Source organism: Bufo gargarizans, chromosome 5 (genome assembly GCF_014858855.1).
Source record: "Bufo gargarizans isolate SCDJY-AF-19 chromosome 5, ASM1485885v1, whole genome shotgun sequence".
NCBI lineage: Eukaryota > Metazoa > Chordata > Amphibia > Anura > Bufonidae > Bufo > Bufo gargarizans.
Window position 1 is genome coordinate 21,726,407 of NC_058084.1, and position 25,371 is coordinate 21,751,777.

Sequence of the window (25,371 nt, forward strand, 5' to 3'; positions counted from 1 at the left end):
TCACAGAAAAACTCAGGTAGTTCAGGAACACAGGGTGCAAGCACAGGGTACGGACTAGACGGCTCTAGGAGATATTACATTATGGGAAATTTTGAAATTGTCCCGAAGGGATGCTGATCACCGGAGCAGTACGTGGCGGACAAGAGAGGGAAACGCTTGGTAAAGTGTTTACCCAGGTTGGAGAAACATTATGAGATGTGTAAAGGTGGCACTCTTTGTGTTGATACATGGAGAGCACTGTTAAAGGAAAAAAAAGGCAAGCTTGCTGATGAAAAGATGCAGTGGAAGTGTGGCTTGACTGCAGCAAGGAGTTTGAACGGACGGGGGGAGAACAGAAATATAATGAAAAGACAGGAAGATATTACTGTATGCCTGGGCAGCAGCCAACTTATTATTATGGTGTCATCAAGAAGAAGGGGAAGTGGACCTGTGCCGTATGTGGGCAACAGAATCCTCCCCCCAGTGTTACGTGCCTCGTATGTGTTTCTTCACGCCCACATAGCCACATTCCTGTAGCTCCCCGGCACCTCCTACCCACAGCTCTATATGAGACACCTTCATATTCCCAGCCGACGCCCACGGCTGGACTGTTAACCCCCATTAACCCAGATTCCTCTGTCCTGCCTGTAAGCCCACAAGTTCAAGCACTCTATCCCATGATAAATCCTGATGGCACATTCAGTCTGCCACAGCACGTTTTTCAAGTGATGGTTGGGAAGGAGGAGGAGGATGGTGAGGACGAGAACCCAGCAGAACCACCCCCCGTACACACAACTTTCCCCTCTCCTGCAGATATTAGCACTCCAAAATGGCGGTCAGACTTGACCAAGGAGGAGCAGCGGGTACAGTATGAGTTACATGAGATAAAAGAACAGATGAAGAATGTGGCAGGAGAACAGTCTGAATTTTTGAGATATGCAAATGAGACCATTTTATCCAAAGCAATATCCAGGGGGCCACCTAGATATGTGTCATTCGCACCAAATCAGCTGTATTCAATTGTCAGTCAGTTGCCGGACCCGAGACCCACCCCATGCCGTTTTACCGTAAATTAGATCAAATATACAAGACATATGGGTGTATGTGGTCAGATCTACAAAGTATAGTAAAGAACAAAACTGGAGGATACTCAGCTCTCTTTCTGGAGAAACTCAAAAAGCATTGTGTACCTGTGTGCCCCGCACCATACGTGTCTCTGTTGATCAGTGAATATAGAGTGAGAGACAGGGGGCCATCATAGCTGGAAGGGGGGGGTGACGTCATGACATTGGCATGTGTGATAAGCGAGAACACTGTCTGCAAGGCCAAAGATAAAATTATAAAAAGATTGTCGCATTCACACATACAGGCAAGCAATACACTTGTACTGTGATGCCTCAGGGAGCACAGAATAGCCCCTCATGCTTTAGCAAAGCCATGTCCTCAGTTCTCCAACCATGGCAGGCAGACAACCCGGAGGTTGAACTCCTACAATACATGGATGACGTCCTCCTTTGTGCTTCAAGCTTTCAGGAATGTCTGTCCTGCTCAATCACTCTCCTACAGTTCCTGGCTGAATCGGGCTGCAAAGTATCTCAAACCAAACTCCAATTGTGTTTACCCAAGGTAGTCTTTCTTGGACACTGTATTGCCCAAGGTAGTAAACACTTGACGGATTCCAGGAAAAAGGCGGTTTCAAACAAACGGATACCAGGCACTCCACACCAATTGCAGACCTTCTTAGGCCCCATTTTCTACTGCCAACCCTGGATCCCGGGTGCCTCAGTACTGATGCAGCCTCTATATAACTGTATTCCCCGGAATGCAACCTCTGCGTTCCAGTTAACAAGGGAGGCTAATGAGTCCTTTGACGACAGAAAATGCAACCGCTCCAGCCCTTGGGATTCCTAACTATAGCCTTCCCTTCAGGCTGTATGTCATGAAACGTCAAGATCACGCTACTGAAGTTCTTAGCCAAACTCATGGTGGACGCAACAGACCGCTGGGCTACTACTCTAAGTACCTTGACCCTGTAGCCAGAGCTGCCCCTTCCTGTGTCAGAGCTGTCCATGCTGCCAGCTCTCTTCTGGATGCCACATCTGATGTGAGTGCTTGGGCACCCCCTCACTATTTTGGCTCCTCATGACATCTCTGCCATCCTCCAGCAGACACAACCCAGACACCTCACTGCACAACGCCACCTCCAGCTGCAGTGTAGTCTGCTCCTGCCAGATAATGTCACCATTTTGAAATGTCACATCCTTAACCCTGCTGCACTCCTTCCTCTTCCAAGGGGGGAGTATACTAGGTATTCAAGAGAAGCTTCTGAAGATTTTATTGATCTGCATGCTGAAGAAGATCTTCAGGAAGAAGAACTATGGACCTCAACTGACTCTCTTTACCAGGAACAGGTTCATGATTGCATCACAATGATGGAAGCTGAGGTAGGAACACCACCATTGGTCCAAGACGCTCCTCTGGCAAACCCTCATTGGATTATTTTTGTGGACGGCTCAAGGTACGCCGATGACAAAGGGAAACTCCATACAGGCATGGCAGTCACTAGTGAGCATGAAGTGCTGTGTGCAAGACAATTGCGCCCAGACCAGTCAGCACAGGAGGCTGAACTTATTTCCCCTTACTGAAGCCTGTCTCATGGCAAAAGATTCCACGCTAATATCTACAGGATTCCAGATATGCCTTTGGAGTGGTTCATGACTTTGGACTAATATGGAAGGCCCTTATGGCAGCAGTACTCCTGCCCAATCAAGTGGCAGTGATCAAGGTAAATGCCCATACACAAACTGACACTCCTGAGGCCAGAGGAAATGCCCTAGCAGATCAAACAGTGAAGAGAGCAGCAATGGAAGAGGAATGAGCCCAGACAGAACAAATCCTGACAGTACAAGAAGATCTGGAGCAAGAGGAAGTCACATTGGACCTACTGAAACAAATGCAGAAACAGGCCACTCCCAGGGAAAAGGAAACCTGGTTGAAAGAGTCAGTCCTCGAATAAGAATCCAGACTCTGGAAATAGGGAAAGAGAGTATGCCTACCCAGAACTCTCTATCCCCTAATAGCCACAATAGCTCATGGGCCCACCCACCAATCCAAAACCATCATAAAAGAGCTAATTGATAAAATATGGGTGGCCCCAGGGATCACCCCCGTCCTGGTGAGACATACTCAAGCGTGTCTCATCTGCGCAGAGTGTAATCCAGGTAGAACCAAGCCCACACCCCGGAAATGTCTCCCAAAGGCCTTATATCCCTTTGAGAGGATACAAATCGACCATATCCAGATGCCAATGTGCCAAGGGTTTAAATATGTGCTGGTAGTGATAGACTTGTTCTCTGCGTGGCAAGAAGCCTACCCCGTCCGAAATCAGACAGCAACTACTACTGCTAAAAAACGGATGCAGGAGCTTGTCTGTAGGTTCGGAGTACCTGAGGTCATTGAGAGTGATCAGGGCCCAGCATTCACTGCCAGATTAGCCCAAGAAGTCTGGGAAATGGTAGGGTCGCAGCTGGCGTATCACACCCCCTACAGGCCCCAAAGCAGCAGCAAAGTTGAAAGATTGAATGGGATATTGAAGTAAAAAATGTTGAAGATGATCAGGGAGACAGGGCTCAATTGGGTTCAGTGCTTGCCTATAGCACTCTTTTCAGTTAGGCACACACCAAGGCCTCCACACAAACTGATACCATTCGAGATCCTATTTGGGACAGTATTTCCCACAACAGTTGCCAGGTGACGCTGCTTCCGCCTCCATGTTCTCACGCCATTGGTCCTGCGACAATGTTCACCTCTCCATCAGAATTAGCTTATAATTTGGTAGTCAAAAGCAGCAGTGGGTACAAAACACAGAAGACATGTAATGATTCTACTCACTTCTCTGTTTTGGATCCACTCTTGTTTTTTTTTTTTTTTTTTGCTTTAGCAATACCGATGGATTACTGACCAAATGCTGACCGAGTGAAGACGGATGCTCCACAGACAGGATCCATTTTTTGGGGTTTATTGTTTTGATGGATCAGAGGAAGGGCAAAATTATTAGTGACGTCAACACAAACTTACTGCTGACACCCTCTCCACTCTGTCCGGGGGGCTCTACTTGCATAAGCGTTTAATAGAACAGGTTCTGTAGACATCTATGTGGAAGACCATGTAAAAGGAGTGCGCTTCTTCTTGACGCTAACATTGACCTGTAAGGCTATGTTCATACTTCCGTTATTTGGCCAGTTTTGGCCCCATAACTGCCCAAATAAGTGAAATGTGCAGTGATTCTAAGAGTAAAGCCTGTCATACTGACTCACAGTACTGTTTTACTTCCACAGCAGACTCCCTATGCGTGTTACTGTAAGGCATAGTGTTCTACACCACTATACAGTCTCTCTGCAGCTAGGAAATAGCAGTTTTTTAATGCCGTTTGCCACAAATAAATTTGAATTGAATCAAATCTTTTCAGAAAATTTGTCAAACTTACCGAATTGAATTTTTGATCAATACGCTTATCTTAAACTGACAAGATGTCTCAGGCTTTGTCCATGGACGATATGCTGGCCAGGCTCAGGGAGGCAGCGGCGGAGCGGGGCCATGAATGGTTAAGCTCCCAGATGGCCGACATACTGAGGGGGGAGGCGGCGGGACCCGTTACCTCGCCGCCGGAAGCAAGACGGTCGCGGCGGGTATGGCCGCCAGCGCGCCTGAGTCCCAGTCAGACCCCCTGGGTGCGGCGCCGGGTCAGGAGCCCCTCCGGGGACCCTCCGCCTCGGGGGGATGCAGGGCAATCTACAGCCTCGTCCTCCCAGCGTGGGAGGAATCTGTGTGGCAAGCGGCACCCAGCGCAGGGCAGGAGGGCCCTCTCCCTGCCCTCTCCGGCGAGCATCGAGGGATCTGGAGCGGGAACGGCGGGATCCTCACCTGCTAGTGGGGTCAGGAGGCCAGCTCAGCGAGGGATGGATCAGCAGCATGAGGCACACGAGGTTGCGCAGCAGGAAGCTGGTGGGGAGCGCAGGCCTCAGGAAGCAGTGGTGCAGGGAAGATCTGTGTCTCTCCAGCGCCCTCTGGTGGACAGAAGAGAGGAAAGGAGTGCACCCAGCATGGAGCCTGCTGGGGTGCAGAGTGTCAGCGCCTGTCAAGTTCCTGGACGGAGTGCGGTGGCCCAGATGGATGTCGGACGTCAGGAAGCAGGACTTTACGCTGCGGGGTTCACAGCGCCCGGGCAGCAAGGTGAGAACCTGTGGGGATCCCTGAATTCGCTGTTTAGTGCCCAAGGGGGGAGCGGGGTTGGGGGGGGGTCAAGGAGAGTTGGTGGGTGGTTTGGGACAGTTGCTGGGTAGCCTGGCAGGGTTGGAGGTGGGGTTGGGTAATGCGGGTAGGCCCCTGTTTCAGGGAGGGGGGGGTCGGGGCAGGGAGCGTCGGTGGGGCGGGTGAAGTGGCATCGCGGGATGGTGGGGCGGTTTCTGTACAGATGCAGGCTGGGGGTGATGAGGTGGGGGAGAAGGTGGGGGATAGGGCTCAGGGGGAGGTGTATGTGTGTTTCGAAGGGCCGTTGGGGGCGCATTTGAAGCAGGAGGTGAAGGATAGGATCTGGAAGGGGGAGTACGTGGAGATTTTTTCTCTCCTTCCGCTAGAGTGGTTTAATCTGGATAGGGAGCAGAAGGACGAGAAGAGGAAGGATGAGGATGAGAAGCGGCGGTACAGGTTGATACCGCGTACTTTTGGGAATTGGTTGCAGGCGTTTGCAATCTTGGCGAGCGTGATAGGGGAGAAGAATCCGGAGTGCTGCTTGGCGTTGTTCTGTTACATGGATGCGATAGGGGAAGCTTACCGTGTTTATGGGGGGGTAGGATGGTTACGGTACGACAAGCAGTTTCGGCAGAGGAAGGCGGTCCGCCAAAATATGCAGTGGGACCATAAGGATATTGGATTATGGATGAGGGTGAGGGTGACGGCGCCGGGGAAGCAGGTGCAGCCCTTTCGGGGGGAGGCAGGGGGGTCTAGGCAGTTTACCTTAGCGTTCGCGTCCGCAAAGGGACAGTGCTTTCTGTTTAACGAGGGGGAATGTAAGTTTGGCGCAAAGTGTAGATTCAAACATGAATGTGCCAATTGCGGGTGCAATCATGGGGCTAACAGGTGTTTTAAGGGGGGTAGACAGAGGGGGGGTGCAGAGGGCGGAGGAAAAGGGTCGGACGCCGATGCGGGTGGAAAGGATGGGTCCGTTCTTAGATAGATATCCTAACCGGGAGGTGGCGGAGTGGTTGCGGGTGGGGTTTACGGTGGGGTTTATAATTCCGTCAGATCCTTAGCCGGGAGTTTGGGGGGTAAAAATTTGCGTTCGGCGTTGGAGCATGCTCACGTGGTGGCGGATAAATTGGTGGGGGAGGTTCGGTTGGGAAGGATGGATGGGCCTTTTGATGCATCTCCGTTTGAGAATTTGAGGGTTTCACCGTTGGGGGTGGTACCAAGGAAGGAGCCGAATACATTTCGGTTGATTCACCATCTTTCCTTTCCGAAAGGGGCGTCGGTCAATGACGGTATTGATCCCAACATTTGTTCGGTGGTTTATACGTCATTTGATGTGGCTGTAGGCTTTGTGCGGAAGTTGGGTCCTGGGACGCTATTGGCTAAAACGGACATTGAGGCAGCGTTTCGCCTGATGCTGGTTAGTCCAGATAGCCTGCATTTGTTAGAATGTTGTTGGGAAGGGAAGTTTTTCGTGGATCGTTGTTTGCCTATGGGGTGTTCGATGTCTTGCGCGTTTTTTGAGAGGTTCAGTTAGTTTTTGGAATGGGTTGTGGTGGATGTAGCGGGTTGTTCATCCATCATTAACTATTTAGACGATTTTTTGTGTTTCGGTCCGGCGAGTGCAGGCGGTTTTTTCATCGTTCGGGGTCCCTTTAGCGGTGGGTAAAACGGTTGGTCCTACGACCAAACTGAGTTTTTTAGGGATCACGATTAATGCGGTTACCATGGAATGTAGATTGCCGGATGATAAGGTACGGGATTTTCAGGTAGCGGTGGAAAGGGCAGGGAGGGCAAGAAAGATTCGGTTGAAGGACCTTCAAACGCTGTTGGGGAAGTTGAATTTCGTCTGTCGCATTATGCCGATGGGTAGAATTTTCTGTAGGCGGTTGGCGGCGGCAACAGCGGAGGTGACGGCTCCGCACCATTTTATTAGGTTAGGGAAGGAATTGAAGACTGATTTGGAGGTGTGGGGCGGGTTTTTGCAACAGTTTAATTGCAGGGCACTGGTCATGCCGGAGGTGAGGGATAGTTTTGATTTTGAGCTATTTTCGGACGCGGCGGGTGGGGGGGTGGGGTTTGGGGTGTATTGCCAAGGGCATTGGTGTGCGGGCAGGTGGCCGGAGTCATGGGTGAGTAGGGGATGGGTGCGGAACTTGGCGTTGTTTAAGCTTTTCCCGATAGTGTTGGCGGTGGTGTTGTGGGGGGACGAGTTTAGAGATAGGAAGATACGATTTCATTGTGACAACTTGGGGGTGATGCAAGCGATTAATTCATTGACGGCTTCTTCCCCTCCGGTGGTGAGGTTGTTGCAGCATATGGTGTTACAGTGTCTGTCTATTAATGCATGGGTGGTGGTGTGTCATGTCCCGGGGGTGTCTAATTAATTAGCTGATGCTCTTTCTCGTTCGCAGTGGGAGCGGTTTCGGCAGTTGGCACCGGAGGCGGACCTGGAAGGTTTGTTTGTCCGGTGTCAATGTGGGAGATCTTGGAGGTACTGTAGCAGGATTGTTTAGGGCATCCTTGAGCGAGGGGACATGTGCAGCATATGAGAGGGCTTGGGCTGGTTGGGAGCGGTGGTGTACAGGATTAGGGGTAGGGGTTGATGGGGGAGGTTCCTTTGTTGTTATTTTTGGGGCAAATGAAGGAGGAGGGGTGGTTGGTGGCGCAGGTTAACAGGTGCATAGCGGGATTAGCCATTTGGGTTCAAGTTCAGAGGTTTAGTGGATTGGTCTAAGTCGTTTTTGGTTAGACAGGTTTTGAAGGGTTGGAGGCGTGGTAGGCAGTATCAGGATGGCAGGAGGCCCATATCGTTTGAGTTACTGTTGGGTATTGGGAGGCAGGTGGAGGGGGTTTGTGTTTCAGTATGGGAACGACGGCTGTTCAAATTGGCTTTCTCGTTGGTGTTTTTTGGACCTTTTAGGTTGGGCGAATTGGTGAGCGGGAGTGTGAGGTGTGCGGGAGGATTGTTGGTGGAGGACGTGGATGTGGGTTGGGACAGGGTGATCATTCAGTTGCGAAGGTCCAAGACGGACATCGAAGGTAGGGGTTGTAAGATCACTTTGTTTGCAGTGCCTGTGTGCAGGATGTGTCTGGTGGCCGTCTTGGGGGATTTTAGGAGGGGTGATAGTTTTGGTGAAGGCCCATTGCTCAGGCATGAGGACGGATCGTTTTTATCTAGGTTTCAATTTGTTGCGGTGTTAGAAAGGTGTTTGACAGGTATGGGGGTGGATTCGTCGAGGTATACGGGGCATTCCTTTAGGATAGGGGCTGCAACTGAAGCGGCTAGGTTGGGGGGGGGTGATGAGCAGATTATGAAGATAGGTAGGTGGGAATCTGCGAGGTTTAGATCATATGTCAGGTTGAATAGTTTGGTGTGAGAGGGGTCAACGTAGGGCAGGTGGTTTAATATGTTTTTTTGTTGTTTCAGGTTCATCGGCAGCTCTGGTTTGGATTCTCGGACACTCCTTTGTGTGGTGGGGTGCGCTTAGGACTGATGTTAGAAAGCAGGGTTGACAGTTGGGGATGGCGGAGGAAGTGGCGGTGGTTAGGTGGTTAGGGTTTCGGGGTATGTTATGGGGGGAGTGTTGATTTGCGCGGTTGGACAGGGCCCCGGATGTGTTGGTGGTGCATTGCGGGGGTAATGATTTAGGGGTTACGCCGGTGCGTGACTTGATTCGGGATGTGAAATTTGATATGCTGAGGATTTGGTCGCTGTTTCCAGGAATTTTGGTGGTGTGGTCGAACATTGTTCCGCGTAAAAAGTGGAGGGAGGCGCGGTCGGTTGATAGAATCAAGGCTCGTATAAAGGTGAATAGGGCTATCGGGAAGTTTATGGCGAGGCATGGGGCGGTGGCAGTGAGGCATAGGGAGTTGGAGGATGGTGTTGGGGAATTTTAGAGGAGGGATGGAGTTCACTTGAACACAGTGGGCATTGATTTGTGGTCACTGGGGTTGCAGGATAGTATCGAACGAGCCCTGATTGTGTGGCGGAACGCGCAAGCTTGAGGGGGGTAAGGGGTCAAGTTGCGCGTTGTTGGCGGCAGGAGGTACTGGAAGCTGGGAGTACGGATCGGGATTTGAGATGAGAGGGCCCCTTTATGGTGGGGGCTGGACTCTCATGGTGGGACTTACCTGTTTGGTTTGGTGAGGCGTCCACCACTGGGTGTCTCCGAGCTATTATACTGCGGCTGGAGGCAAGGTGGATTTGCCGTGTGGTTGTGCAGGTGGACAATTTAGGGGCTTCCAGGACCTCCTTCGTCTGTGGTTATGTTATATATATATAATGTTATGTATTTATGTTTATAATAAATGGCTGCTGTGGCCAATTAAATCCATTGGTGGAGTTATGTGGTTATTTCAGGGTTAATGGTGAGGGGATCCGGGAGGAGTGAGGACAGGTGGAACATGGTAGGTAAAGGAAGAGTGGAAGACCCGGGATATCAACCAATGCCTTAATCGTGTAGATATCTATTTGGAATTAGTTGATGAAGGTGTAAAAGGAGTGCTCTTCTTCTTGGCGCTAACATCGACCTGTAAGGCTGAGTTCACACGAGTTATTTGGTCAGTTTTGGCCCCATAACTGCCCAAATAAGTGAAGTGTGCAGTGATTTTAAGAGCGACGCCTGTCATCTGCATGTCATACTGACTCACAGTATTGTTTCACTACCACAGCAGACTCCCTATGTGTGTAACTGCAAGGCACAGTGTTGCACACCACTATAAAGGCACAGTGTTCTACACCGCTATACAGGTACAGTGTTCTACACCGCTATACAGGCACAGTGTTCTACACCTCTATACAGGCACAGTGTTCTACACCACTATACAGGCACAGTGTTCTACACCGCTATACAGGCACAGTGTTCTACACCACTATACAGGCACAGTGCTCTACACCACTATACAGGCACAGTGTTCTACACCGCTATACAGGCGCAGTGTTATACACCTCTATACAGGCACAGTGTTCTACACCCCTATACAGGCACAGTGTTCTACACCACTATACAGGCACAGTGTTCTACACCGCTATACAGGCACAGTGTTCTACACCACTATACAGGCACAGTGTTCTACACCGCTATACAGGCACAGTATTCTACACCCCTATACAGGCACAGTGTTCTACACCACTATACAGGCACAGTGTTCTACACCGCTATACAGGCACAGTATTCTACACCACTATACAGGCACAGTGTTCTACACCGCTATACAGGCACAGTGTTCTACACCACTATACAGGCACAGTGTTCTACACCGCTATACAGGCACAGTGTTCTACACCACTATACAGGCACAGTGTTCTACACCGCTATACAGGCACAGTGTTCTACACCGCTATACAGGCACAGTGTTCTACACCGCTATACAGGCACAGTGTTCTACACCCCTATACAGGCACAGTGTTCTACACCACTATACAGGCACAGTGTTCTACACCACTATACAGGCACAGTGTTCTACACCACTATACAGGCACAGTGTTCTACACCACTATACAGGCACAGTGTTCTACACCGCTATACAGGCACAGTGTTCTACACCGCTATACAGGCACAGTGTTCTACACCGCTATACAGGCACAGTGTTCTACACCGCTATACAGGCACAGTGTTCTACACCGCTATACAGGCACAGTGTTCTACACCACTATACAGGCACAGTGTTCTACACCGCTATACAGGCACAGTGTTCTACACCACTATACAGGCACAGTGTTCTACACCGCTATTCAGGCACAGTGTTTTACACCGCTATACAGGCACAGTGTTCTACACCGCTATACAGGCACAGTGTTCTACACCGCTATACAGGCACAGTGTTCTACACCGCTATACAGGCACAGTGTTCTACACCGCTATACAGGCACAGTGTTCTACACCCCTATACAGGCACAGTGTTCTACACCGCTATACAGGCACAGTGTTCTACACCACTATACAGGCACAGTGTTTTACACCACTATACAGGCACAGTGTTCTACACCGCTATACAGGCACAGTGTTCTACACCTGTATACAGGCACAGTGTTCTACACCGCTATACAGGCACAGTGTTCTACACCGCTATACAGGCACAGTGTTCTACACCCCTATACAGGCACAGTGTTCTACACCCCTATACAGGCACAGTGTTCTACACCACTATACAGGCTCAGTGTACTACACCGCTATACAGGCACAGTGTTCTACACCACTATACAGGCACAGTGCTCTACACCGCTATACAGGCACAGTGTTCTACACCTCTATACAGGCACAGTGTTCTACACCCCTATACAGGCACAGTGTTCTACACCGCTATACAGGCACAGTGTTCTACACCGCTATACAGGCACAGTGTTCTACACCGCTATACAGGCACAGTGTTCTACACCGCTATACAGGCACAGTGTTCTACACCGCTATACAGGCACAGTGTTCTACACCGCTATACAGGCACAGTGTTCTACACCGCTATACAGGCACAGTGTTCTACACCCCTATACAGGCACAGTGTTCTACACCGCTATACAGGCACAGTGCTGCACACCACTATAAAGGCTCTCTGCAGCCAGGAAATAGCTGTTTTTTAACATGATTCGCAACAAATAAATTCTGATCAAATTGAATCTTTTCGGAAAATTCGGCAACCTAACCAAATCGAATTTTTAGCAATTCGCTCATCTCTATCATCTCTAGCCACCATGTTCCCCAGACTTGTCCACGTGCAATTTTTATCTGTGGGGAAATTTAAACCACAAAGTGTCCGCTAACAACTCACATCCGCTGGATGAACTCCGGGAGAACATCACAAACACCATTTGTAGCATTTCTACTGAAGAGCTGCCAGCAGTATCAGCTGACAGAATTCGACCTGCCCAAAGGTGCAGAGACCTGAATGGCGACCGCTTTCAGCATCTTCTGTGACTTGTGGTTAATAAAAAAAAAACAATCCACTTGCTTGTTCATCTTGTCATACTATCACTGCAGGAGGGCTACTTTTGGATGGGCCACATGTATCATAACATACATATAAAATGCAGTTACACAGTATTAAACAGTATAAGGGAATGCAAGAGGAAACAGCAAATGTCCAGACAAAGTACTCCTGATCCAGGGTACTACAACTCCCCACCCAGTCACGCAGCTCTCGCTGTCACAGTGACCACAAGTAGATGAAGCCGTTTCAGCAGCCAGTTCAGTCTCATGAACATGATGGAGCAGTTTTTTTCATGTACCTGATAAGGTTGATGCAGATCAACAAAAGGAGGCATCCTTGGTGAACAAACAGGTCCAGACCTGCCTGGACTGTGGCCTTCTCTGGCACATACCCTGCTCCCTAAGTCAATGGACTTCTTGGCAAGCAGATTGGAACAGTGGCTGGAACGGACCCAGTTTGCTGTCAGGGTACAGTCTTGTCCAGGCTCCAGTGTGATCTCAGAGAGGGCATAGGGGCATCTAAACACTCTTCTTTGTCCCAGCATTTTTAAAATGTCCATGATGGAGAACCATCTGGTTTTAGATTTTGAGAGATTTAAAGTGTTACTAGGCCTACCGAGGTAGGGGGCATGTGAAAAAGCTTCTAAACCGTGAAGCTTCCTAGTAGTTTATGTTACAGACCAGACAACCTGATGGCCGAAACAAGAGACTGGACCTGAGCCTTCATTACCAATTTTCTGTTGTGAAGTTATTTCCTCGCATTGGGTTAATATGACTGTACACACAATTGTGATCAGTACAAGGGGCAGTTATGTGTAAGGATTGCTCTAATAGGACGCAGCCTCTTTGTTGCTTAACCCTTTTAACCCTGGGCCAGTTTTCACCTTTGTGCCCAGGCCATTTATTGCAAATCTGACCAGTGTCACTTTATGTGGTAATAACTTTAAAAGGCTTTTACTTATCCAGGCCATTCTGAGACTGTATTCTTGTCATATATTATACTTCATGACAGTAAAATTAAGTCAAATATTTTATTTATATTTATAAAAAAATACCAAATTGACAAAAAATGTGGAAAAATTAGCAAATTAGCAAATTTCAATTTCTCTACTTCTATAATAGACAGTAATAACTCCAAAAATAGTTATTACTTTATAAAAACATAAGATTAAACAACATTAATTTAAAGTATGCGAAATTCACCAGAAAAAAAATGATATGTCCATTGTCCATATTTGGATGTAGCGAGCGTGTATTTATATTTCTAATGGAGTTTTTGTTTCTTCTCTGAAGATAGTGTTTCTCCTTGGCGTCTTCTGCTTCAACCCCCTGCTATTGTGCAGCTCCGGCCGGCAGCTAGCGCACGCGGGGGAAGCTTATGGATGGTTACTAGAAGCATTCCTATGTGACGTTACAATGAGGTACGGAATTGATTTGACACATTTCGGAATATGTCTTAGTTCCCTGATCTGACCATCTAAAACATTAGGTGTAAGGGTTTGCTGCTGAGCTGGCCATCTAAAACATTAAGGGCGAGGGTCTGCTGCTGAAATGACCATCTAAAACATTAGGGGTGAGGGTCTGCTGCTGATCTAAACATCTAAAAAATTAGGGGTGAGGGTCTGCTGCTGAGCTGACAATCTAAAACATTAGGGGTGATGGCCTGCTGCTGATATGACCATCTAAAACATTAGGGGTGAGGGTCTGCTGCTGATATGACCATCTAAAACATTAGGGGTGAGGGTCTGCTGCTGATCTAAACATCAAAAAAATTAGGGGTGAGGGTCTGCTGCTGAGCTGACCATCTAAAAAAATTAGGAGCGAGGGCCTGCTGGTGACCCTCTAAAACATTAGGCGTGAGGATCTGCTGCTGAGCTGACTCTCTAAAAGATTAGTAGCGAGGGCAGCCTAATAAGCATGTTGATATGATGGAGGAGGACGAGAAAAGGAAGATTGAACCATATAACCTTTTTGTGGTGGAAGGGGTGCATGAGAATACAGTGTATTCAATACACCATCAAAGCCACATTTAAAGTGCCTTTATGTTCAGCCGCTTTCCTCTGGTGGAGTAGAGAAATCTGGGGCAATCCAGGTCTTGTTCATTTTTATATTAGTCAACCTGTCAGCATTTGCAGTTGACAGGCGGATGCGCTTATCAGTTATTATGTCCCCAGCAGCACTAAATACCCGCTCTGACAAAACACTGAACACTGGCGGCAGGGCAGGCCAGCACCTCCAAGGCGTAGAGCGCCAGTTCGTGCCACATGTCCAGCTTGGACACCCAGTAGTTGTAAGGCACTGAGGGATCACTGAGGACTCTGACACGGTCTGCTACGTACTCCTTCACCATCTTCCAAAACTTTTCTCTTCTTGTGACACTAGGCCGCGCATCAGGGTGAGGGTGCTGGCGGGGTGTTATGAAACTGTCCCAGGCCTTGGAGAGTGTTGCCCTGCCTCTGTTGGAACTGCTGTGCTGTGTGTTCCCCTTGTCTCCTCTCCTCGGTTGCCCAAGGCACTACGTACTCTGCCGCCAGCGTTGTCAGCTGGAAATTTTTGGAGCAATTTTTCAACAAGGACCTTCTGGTATTACACCATTTTGCTCGTCCTCGCCACCAGAGGAATGAGAGATGAGAAGTTTTCTTTGTAGCGGGGGTCGGGAAGGGTGAACAACTAGTAATCGGTGTTGGCAAAAATGCGTATAACGCAAGGGTCATGGGAAAGGCAGAATAACATAAAGTCAGCCATGTGTGCCAGAGTTCAAACAGACAAGACATTGCTGTCCTCGTCAGGAGGATGACTCTCAATCTCCTCATCCTCTTCCTCCTCTTCGGCCCATCCACGCTGAACAGATGGAATAAACCTACTATGGGTACTACCCTCTGTAGCGGAGGCAAACGTTTCCTGCTCCTCCTCATCATCCAATGTGTGCTGAGAAGAAGAACAGAGGGTGGTCTGGCTATCACCCTGTGTACTGTCTTCCCCCATTTTCACCTCTCCCACATGCAAAGCGTCCACCTTCATTGTGAGCAGCGAGCGTTTGAGTAGACACAGAAGTGTGATGGTGATGCTGATAATAGCGGCATCACCGCTCACCTTCTATGTTGATTTCTCAAAGTTACATAAAACCTCACATAGGTCAGACATCAATGCCCACTCGTCGCTTGTGAACAGCAGAAGTTCACTGGAAAGGCGCCGAGTGATGACCATGTTGCAGCTGGTATTCCATTACTTCCCTCTGCTGCTCATAAAGCCTGGCCAACATGTGGAAAGTGGAGTTCCAGCGCGTGCTCACGTTGCACAACAGTCGGTGAGCTGGCAATTGCAATCGCCAGACCGGAGGCAGCTGCAGATAACTTTTGCAAATGGGCCCACAGGCGACGCACCTTCACCAGTAGCTCAGGCAAATTGGAGTAGGTTTTTGAGAAACCGCTGAACCGCTAAGTTGAACACGTAGGCTAGGCATTGTATGTGTGTGAGCTCCAAAGCTGCCACCAAGTTACGGCCATTATCAGACACAACCATGCCTGGTTGTAGGTTGAGTGGCGAGAGCCACAGCTCAGTCTGGTCCCTTATACCCTGCCACAGCTCTGCGGCGGTGTGCTGTTTGTCACCTAAGCAAATACGTTTCAGCACAGCCTGTTACCGATTCCCCACTGCAGTGCTACACTGCTTCCAGCTACTGACTGATGGGTGACTGGTGCTGCAAGATGAGAATTCAGAGGTGGAGGAGCAAGTGGAGCAGGCGAAGGGGGGCTTGCAGCCACTAATGTAGAAGGTGGCGGAAATCCTGAAGGAAGTAGGGCCTGCAATCCTTGGCATCAGTAGCACCTGTGTCATCCCAGGCTACGACTTGCTCCCAGCCTCCACAACGTTCACCCGGCGTGCTGTCAGGGAAATGTAGTCGTTAAGTGGACCTTCCCAATAACTGTGTTGGTTAGGCGGGTATGCGACACCGGGAAAAATAGTGTGTGCTGGCGACAAGGGACTGCCGCCGCGATCAGGCTGCGGAAAGCCTCAGTGTCCACAAGCCTAAATGGCAACATTTCCAGGGCCAGCAATTTGAAAAGGTGCGCATTTAGTGCTATGGCCTGTGGGTGGGTGGCTGGGTATTTGTGCTTTTGTTCAGAGGCCTGGGGTATGGACATCTGTACGCTGCGCTGGGACACGGAAGTGGATGTGGTCGCTGATGGTGCTTGCGAAGGTCCAGGTGCAGGGTGGGAGGCATCTGGGCCTGCGTCTTGGACAGGGGATTAGCCAGCACATAACACAGGGGAAGAGGAGGCAGTGGTGTGACCCGCAGACACTGATTGTGGACCTAGGTGTTTGGCCCACCTATTAGGGTGCTTTGATGCCATGTGGCGGATCATGCTGGTGGTGGTGAGGTTGCTAGTGTTCACCCCACTGCTCAGGTTGCAAATGACAATTCTTTTATCGTTCGCACTTTCCTCAAAAAAGCACCAGAATGCGGAACACCTACCCCTTGGCAAGGGAGGTTGCCGCAAGGGGGTGCTCCGAGGAACAGTTGAAGGCCTGTTTGGTGTGGCCCGCGTTCTCCCTTTTGCCACCCCACTGCCTCTTCCAGCCTGTTGTGGTGCTGCGGATACTTCCCACTCTGTAATGCTGTCCTCGCTCGGCTTGCCACCTTCCCAAGTTGGGCCAGTAATTTCATCGTCCACCACCTCCTTTTCCACTTCCTCACTCTGGTCATCCTATTGACTTGTTGACCTAACAAGAACCTCACTTATTGACAACTGTGTCTCATCCTCTTCATCAACTTCTTAATACACTAATTGCCGTTGATTTATTGGCAACTGTGACTCATCATCATCATTCACCTCGTGAAACACTTATTGCCGTTCCCGACCATTATCTTCTTCTGGCTGTGGATGCTCAAGAGTTTGTGAATCAGTGCACAAGATCTCCTCATGTCCCTCTTCAAGCGTGCTTGGCGAGAAGCCTAAATCAAGGAATGGCAATGAAAACAGCTTCTCTGAATATCCGAGTGTGGGATCACTTGTTTGCCAAGACTCTCCATCATGGTGGGAGGAAGGAGTATCAGGGTGAGGATTCTGTTGACCAGACTCTTGGCTACTGAGACTGGACTTTGTGGAAGACAGGATGGTGCTTAACGGACTGGAAGCATTATCCAACCGACCACCTGGTCACACTGGTGTGACGTCGAGAGTGGTGCCCTGCACCGCCTTGCAAACTGGGACATGAAGCTAGGTATCGTGGATGAGTGTGTTTCTTGTGCTCTGGCAGCAGGCACATTTTCACTGCGCCCATGGGCACGGCCTCTGCGTGCACCATCAGCATCACGGCCACTTCCCCGTCCCTTACTGCTCGCCTTCTGCATATTAAATTGTATATATGATTGAAAGTATGTCACGCGTACAGTAGCACAGGTTTTGTAAGTGTATGCGCAAATAAAAAAAAATGAATGTTACTGATATTTTGGATGCGCAAATGTTATACTGGAGATGTAGCGCAGGTAATGTTGCTGTCACCAGCGGCTATGAAAAAATTAACAATTAATGTCACAGATTTTTAGGATGCTAAAACTTAATACAGGAGATGTAGCACAGGTATTGTTGCTGCCACCAGTGGTCAAACAATTGCACTGAATTTCACAGCACAAATGTAACACAACAGATGTAGCAGAGGTTGTGTCACCGTCAGCAGTGGCCAAACAATTGCACGCAATTTAGCTGTCACGGAAGGTGTACAGGAAACAAGACAACACACAATGAATATATGACTCACTGGATCCAAAACTAAGGAACAAAAAGGGAGACCCCTGCATCAGACCTGGCACTCTCCCTGACTGCTCAGCCTATGCGAAAATCCCAATGGTAGATGATCGCATATCCTCGTACCTCGACTGTATAACACCTGAACACCCTATAATAGTGAGGGGACACGACCACCGGCTCCCTACACTAGACACGGAGGGAGTCAGGGTCACCTGGGATCCAGCAAACAGAAAATCACAAATGAATGTACAACACTTATCTTGTAGAAGACTGTGAAATAGAATCAGCATGCACACACTCCAGGAAGTAGTATAAACCGCACACTAATGCATTATGGGGAGGAATTTAAAGGGATGCAATCAGTCCAACTACATGACAGCTGAGAGAGGCTAACGAGATGAGGAACTTAAAACCAAAACAAAGGAAGCTCAAGGAGGAGGTTCTGAAAGGCATCTGTCAGAGCTTCTCAGATGTCTGGTGGTGACAGTACCCCTCCCTCTTCGAGTGGACTCCAGACACTCAGAGCCCACCTTCTCAGGATGGGACCTATGGAAAGCCCTGATGAGACGAGTGGCCTTAATGTCCATCACATGGACCCACATCCTCTCCTCAGGACCATAACCCTCCCAATGAACGAGGTACTGGAGAGAACCGCGGACAACACGAGAATCCACAATCCTAGAGACCTGAAATTCAAGATTACTATCAACCATAATCGGAGGAGGAGGCAAAGACGAGGGTACAATGGGTTGAACATAAGGTTTTAATAAGGACTTATGAAAAACATTATGGATCTTCCAAGTCTGAGGAAGATCAAGACGGTAGGCAACAGGATTGATGACAGACAGGATTTTGTAAGGCCCAATAAACTTAGGACCCAACTTCCAGGAGGGAACCTTCAATTTGATATTCTTGGTAGACAACCACACCAGATCACCAACATTCAGGTCCGGACCAGGCACACGTCTCTTATCTGCCACACGCTTATATCTCTCACTCATGCTCTTTAGATTATCCTGAATCTTTTGCCAAATAGATGACAAAGACGAGGAGAATCTGTCCTCATCAGGTAAACCAGAAGACCCCTCTCCCGAGAATGTCCCAAACTGCGGATGAAACCCATATGCACCAAAAAATGGTGACTTATCAGAGGACTCCTGACGACGGTTATTTAAAGCAAACTCAGCAAGGGACAGAAAAGAACACCAAACCTCCTGATTCTCCGCCACAAAACAGCGCAGATATGTCTCCAGATTCTGATTGACGCGCTCTGTCTGGCCATTCGTCTGCGGGTGGAAAGCAGAAGAGAATGACAACCGAACCCCAGAGCGAGAACAGAAAGCCTTCCAGAATCTGGAAACAAACTGCGTGCCCCTATCAGAGACTATTTTTGAAGGAATACCATGCAATTTGACAATGTGATCAATAAATGCCTGAGCCAGCGTCCTAGCATTGGGCAAGCCAGGAAAAGGGATGAAATGCACCATTTTGCTAAAACGGTCCACCACCACCAGAATCACAGTCTTCCCCGAGGAACGAGGCAGGTCCGTTATGAAGTCCATGGACAGATGTGTCCAAGGACGGGAAGGAATGGGTAAGGGAAGGAGAGGACCTGATGGCCGTGAATGAGGGACTTTGGCACGAGCGCAAGTCTCGCAGGCTGCCACAAAACCCTCAACCGACTTACGAAGCGCCGGCCACCAGAATCTCCGAGCGATGAGATCCACTGTGGCTCTTGCCCCCCGGGTGCCCAGCAAGGACCGTATCGTGGTGTTCCTTAAAAATCTTGTGTCTTAAAGCGAGAGGCACAAACGACCTCCCAGGAGGACAAAGATCAGGAGCCTCTGACTGGGCTAACTGCACCTCGGCCTCCAATTCAGGATAAAGAGCAGAGACCACCACACCTTCAGCCAAAATGGGACCCGGGTCTTCAAAATTCCCACCTCCCGGAAAACAACGTGACAGGGCATCTGCCTTCACATTCTTGACCCCAGGGCGGAATGTGACAACAAAATTAAACCTTGAAAAGAACAAAGACCATCTGGCCTGTCTCGGGTTCAGACGCTTGGCTGACTCCAAGTAGGCCAGATTTTTATGGTCAATAAACGCGGTAATAGGGTGTCTGGCTCCCTCTAGCCAATGGCGCCATTCCTCAAAAGCCAACTTGATGGCCAACAACTCCCTATCTCCCACATCGTAATTTCTCTCTGCGGAGGAGAGTTTCTTCGAGAAAAAGGCACACGGTTGCCATTTGGCAGGAGAGGAACCCTGAGACAAGACCGCACCCACACCCACCTCAGAAGCATCAACCTCAACTATAAAGGGTAGAGAAATATCAGGTTGTGCCAAGATGGGAGCGGAAGCAAAACTCTTCTTGATATTAGAAAAGGCCTTACGTGCCTCTACTGACCAGGAAGAAAAATCTACCCCCTTTCTGGTCATATCAGTGAGTGGTTTAACAACAGAGGAATAATTCAAAATGAACTTCCTGTAATAATTGGCAAAGCCCAAAAAACGCATCAGCGCCTTCTGATTCTCAGGAAGCTCCCACTCAAGCACAGCGGGGACCTTCTCGGGGTCCATGCGAAAACCAGAAGCGGAGAGAAGAAACCCCAGAAATTGAATTTCTGGAACCGCAAACACACATTTTTCCAGTTTCGCGTATAATTTATTCTCCCACAGGATGAGCAAGACTTGACGTAACTATTCCTTATGAGTTTTGAAATCAGGAGAAAAAATAAAAATGTCATCCAAATACACTAATACAAATTTTCCCATTAAATGATAAAAAATGCTGTTCACGAAATGCTGAAAAACGGCTGGGGCATTCATCAAACCAAAAGGCATAACCAAATTCTCAAAATGGCCCTCAGGGGTATTGAAGGCCGTCTTCCATTTGTCTCCTTCTCTGACCCTGACCAGGTTGTATGCCCCTCTTAGATCTAATTTGGAAAAAACTTCAGCCCCAACAAGCTGGTTAAAAAGGTCCGGGATCAGAGGAAGCGGATAAGGGTCACGAATAGTGATACTGTTCAGCTCCCTGAAATCCAGACAAGGTCTTAAAGAACCATCTTTTTTCTTAACAAAGAAAAAACCAGCGGCAACAGGTGACTTCGAGGTTCGTATGTGTCCTTTTCTCAGACTCTCAGAGATATAAGCACGCATAGCGACCCTTTCAGGTTGGGAGAGATTGTATAAACGAGATTTAGGCTGCTTGGCGCCTGGGATGAGATTAATAGGGCAATCATACTCCCTGTGCGGGGGCAAATCCTGAACTCCACTCTCAGAGAAGACATCCGAAAATTCAGAGAGAAAAGATGGTACAGTCTTAGTAGAAACCTCAGAAACAGATGTCGTGAGGCAATTCTCTCTGCAAAAGTCACTCCAACCATTTATTTGCCTCGCTTGCCAATCAATGGTGGGGTTATGTCTAGTGAGCCAGGGTAGCCCCAACACTAGAGGAGTAGGCAATCCGCTAAGGACAAAACATGACACATCCTCAACATGAGCATCACTCACAATTAAACGGATATTTTGAACTATGCCCTTTAATGATTTCTGAGAAAGTGGAGCCGAATCAATAGCAAAAACAGGAATATCCTTTCCCAAAGTGCATACCTGGAAACCATGAGTTATCGCAAATTGATTATCAATGAGATTGACAGCTGCTCCACTATCTACAAAAATCTCACAAAAAAAAAATCTTGCTCTCTAGCGCCACCCTGGCAGGCAGGACAAAATGGGAACTACAAGCAAACGGAAAACCTTCAATTTCCGCCTCAACCCTGCCAATAGTAAGAGATGGAACATTTTAAAGGTTTTTTTTCCTTTTTGTTTCTTTATTACTCCCAAAAAACTGCCTGAATCTCATAGAGGGACAAACATTTGCCAAATGATTTATACCTCCACAACAAAAACAAACCTTCCCATGCGGACTGAATCTTCTATTGTCAGAGGCAATCAACCCCAGCTGCATGGGCTCCTGCTCAGAAGGGGTTGACAGCGACTGAGACCCCTGCGCACAGAATGAGACCGCTGCACTGTCCTGGGATTGAGTATGACAGGAAGGAGTGATCTCTCCTTTCTCTCTAAGACGCATGTCAATACAAACGACCTGAGACATAGCAGAGTCCAAGGACATAGGCCTCTCATGAAAGGCAAATGCATCTTTCAATCCCTCTGAAAGACCATGGCAAAATTGACTTCGGAGTGCAGCATCATTCCAACCAGTATCAGCTGCCCATCTCCAAAATTCTGAGCAGTATATCTCTGCGGATTGTTTACCCTGGCATAACAGACGTAGTCTAGACTCAGCCAAAGCAATACGATCCGGATCATCATATATCTGACCCAGGGCTAAAAATAATTCATCCACTGAACGGGGGGGCCATGCCCCCACCGGCAGCGAGAAGGCCCATGACTGAGCGTTACCCCTGAGCAGCGATATAATGATCCCCACCCTCCGTTCCTCATTACCAGAGGAATGGGGAAGAAGGCGAAAATGGAGTTTGCAAGCCTCTCTAAAACGCACAAAATTCTCACTACCCCCGGAGAACATATCCGGGAGCGAGATCTTAGGCTCAGAACAAACTCCATGAACGCAAACTGAACCGGTCACTTGAAACTGAGAAAGAGTCTTACGGAGATCTGCTACCTCCAATGAAAGACCTTGCAAGCGTTCAGTCAAAAGTGAAACCGGATCCATGCTTGAGACGGTTTTGGCGGTTTATAATGTCACGGAAGGTGTACAGGAAACAAGACAACACACAATGAATATATGACTCACTGGATCCAAAACTAAGGAACAAAAAGGGAGACCCCTGCATCAGACCTGGCACTCTCCCTGACTGCTCAGCCTATGCGAAAATTCCAATGGTAGATGATCGCATATCCTCGTACCTCGACTGTATAACACCTGAACACCCTATAATAGTGAGGGGACACGACCACCGGCTCCCTACACTAGACACGGAGGGAGTCAGGGTCCCCTGGGATCCAGCAAACAGAAAATCACAAATGAATGTACAACACTTACTTGTAGAAGACTGGGAAATAGGATCAGCATGCACACACACTCCAGGAAGTTGTATAAACCGCACACTAATGCATTATGGGGAGGAATTTAAAGGTATGCAATCAGTCCAACTACATGACAGCTGAGAGAGGCAAACGAGATGAGGAACTGAAAACCAAAACAAAGGAAGCTCAAGGAGGAGGTTCTGAAAGGCATCTGTCAGAGCTTCTCAGATGTCTGGTGGTGACATTAGCGCAGGTTGCGCTAATAATATATATGGCAGCCAGATAAAGCAATAGTCCTTAAAAGGACTTTTGGGTCTCTAACTCCTTTCACCAGTAAACCCTGCCTAAAAAACAAACCAATTCCTGTCCCTACACTATCTGTCCGTTGTGCTGCAGCTCTCCCTGACTAAGACTGATCCGAACGTGTCATTGGTAGTGTTGAGCGCGAATATTCGAATATCGAATTTTTTTCGAGAATATCGGCACTTCGCTAATTCGCGAATATTTCGAATATAGTGATATAAATTCGATATTTCGAATATTCGTTTTTTTTGTTTTTTTTTTATTGTTATATTTTTTTCTTTCCCACTTCCCTAAAGTTGTTCTTACCTGTCCTTTGGATTCCTGGCTTCCTGGCTGCTCCAGTCAGTGCCCGTTGCCGCTTCTTCCGACTTCCATGCTCATGGAGCGTCCCCATCACCATGGGAACATCTCCATATACTAGAATGTACTGTCGGATTTGAGAATTACGTTGAAATCGCAATTCGATTTTTTCAAGTTATAATAATCGAATTTCGATTTTAACTTAGCACTGCTATATGCCATATTAGGCTAACTAATATGGCATATAGCAGTGCTAAGTTAAAATCGAAATTCGATTATTATAACTTGAAATAATCGAATTGCGATTCCAACTTGGACCTGGTTTACTATATGGTTGGCTTCAATGGCTTGGTAGAATTAGCGAATTGACGAATATATTCGTTATATTCCACAAAACGAATATAACGAATGTATTCGTCATATTCCACAAAAGGAATATAACGAATGTATTCGTCATATTCCACTTTAGCTACCTATTCATCAATTTCGCTAATTCTAGCAATGATATAGGAAAGTTGACTATAGAGACAGCTAAGTTTAATTCGCTATGCGATTATATGACTGCTTTTTTTATAAATAGTATAATTATAATAATTATCAGGTATTATAATTATTCTATTTATTTAAAAAAAAAGCAGTAATATAATCGCATAGCGAATTATACTTAGCTGTCTCTATAGTCAACTTTCCTATATCATTGCTAGAATTAGTGAAGTTGATGAATAGGTAGCTAAAATGAAGATGCAGAATACTTTGTTATCTTCGTTTTGTGGAATATGACGAATACATTCGTTATATTCCTTTTGTGGAATATGACGAATACATTCGTTATATTCGTTTTGTGGAATATAACGAATATATTCGTCAATTCGCTAATTCTACCAAGCCATTGAAGCCATATTCCATGCTTATGGAGCGTCCCCATCACCATGGGAACGACTCCATATACTAGAATGTACTGTCGGATTTGAGAATTACGTTGAAATCGCAATTCGATTTTTTCAAGTTATAATAATCGAATTTCGATTTTAACTTAGCACTGCTATATGCCATATTAGTTAGCCTAATATGGCATATAGCAGTGCTAAGTTAAAATCGAAATTCGATTATTATAACTTGACATAATCGAATTGAGATTTCAATAGGAGAGTAGCCTTTAAGTTAAAATCGAAATTCGATTATTTAAATCGCATATTAATCGCGATAACAAGAATAATGACGAATATTCGATTTCGACGAATATAAAATGAATATTCTATCGAATATTCGCGAATTTCGTCGAAATCGAATATGGCACCTGCCGCTCATCACTAGTCATTGGGTGCTATATAGGTTTCACCAGCATGGCTATGGCATTACAGTGAGTGCCAGTACCTTTGCGCATGTTTATTGACTGCGTGGCAGCCAACAAACATGCGGGGAGGAGACTCGAGCATTGCAATCGAGCACACGTGGTGTTTGGCCGAGCATGATCACCCAACACTAGTTGTTCCGGTTCAGAGCTGATATGAGCATCAGAGAAGTTCATGCTCCAATTAGGGTTGCCACCCGTATAGGAATGACCCGGACAGTCTGTGTTTGTAATCCTGTGCCCGGATACAAGCCTTTTTCAGACCCGGGCACAGCGATCAACTGGGAGTGATGCGATGCTAGCCCAGGGCAGCGCTGACTTCGCCCACCTTCTGTTCGGGTTTGGCTTTTTGAAAAGGTGGCAACCCCAGCTCCAGTACTCTGCCCTGCGCTTAATTGTGCAGGGCAAAGGCATTTTCCAGAGATCCAGTGACGCACCGTAATGCTTGTGCAGCGCCCGTAATCTCATGCATGCATCCTGCATACACATGTCA

General features: G+C 47.8%; 1 protein-coding gene across 1 annotated transcript in view; it reads right to left on the reverse strand.

The window, feature by feature from the left end:
* Window positions 1–25,371, reverse strand: part of LOC122938623 (cytochrome P450 2F2-like) — a 201,258-nt gene that overhangs the window by 30,423 nt on the left and 145,464 nt on the right. The window lies entirely within an intron of this gene.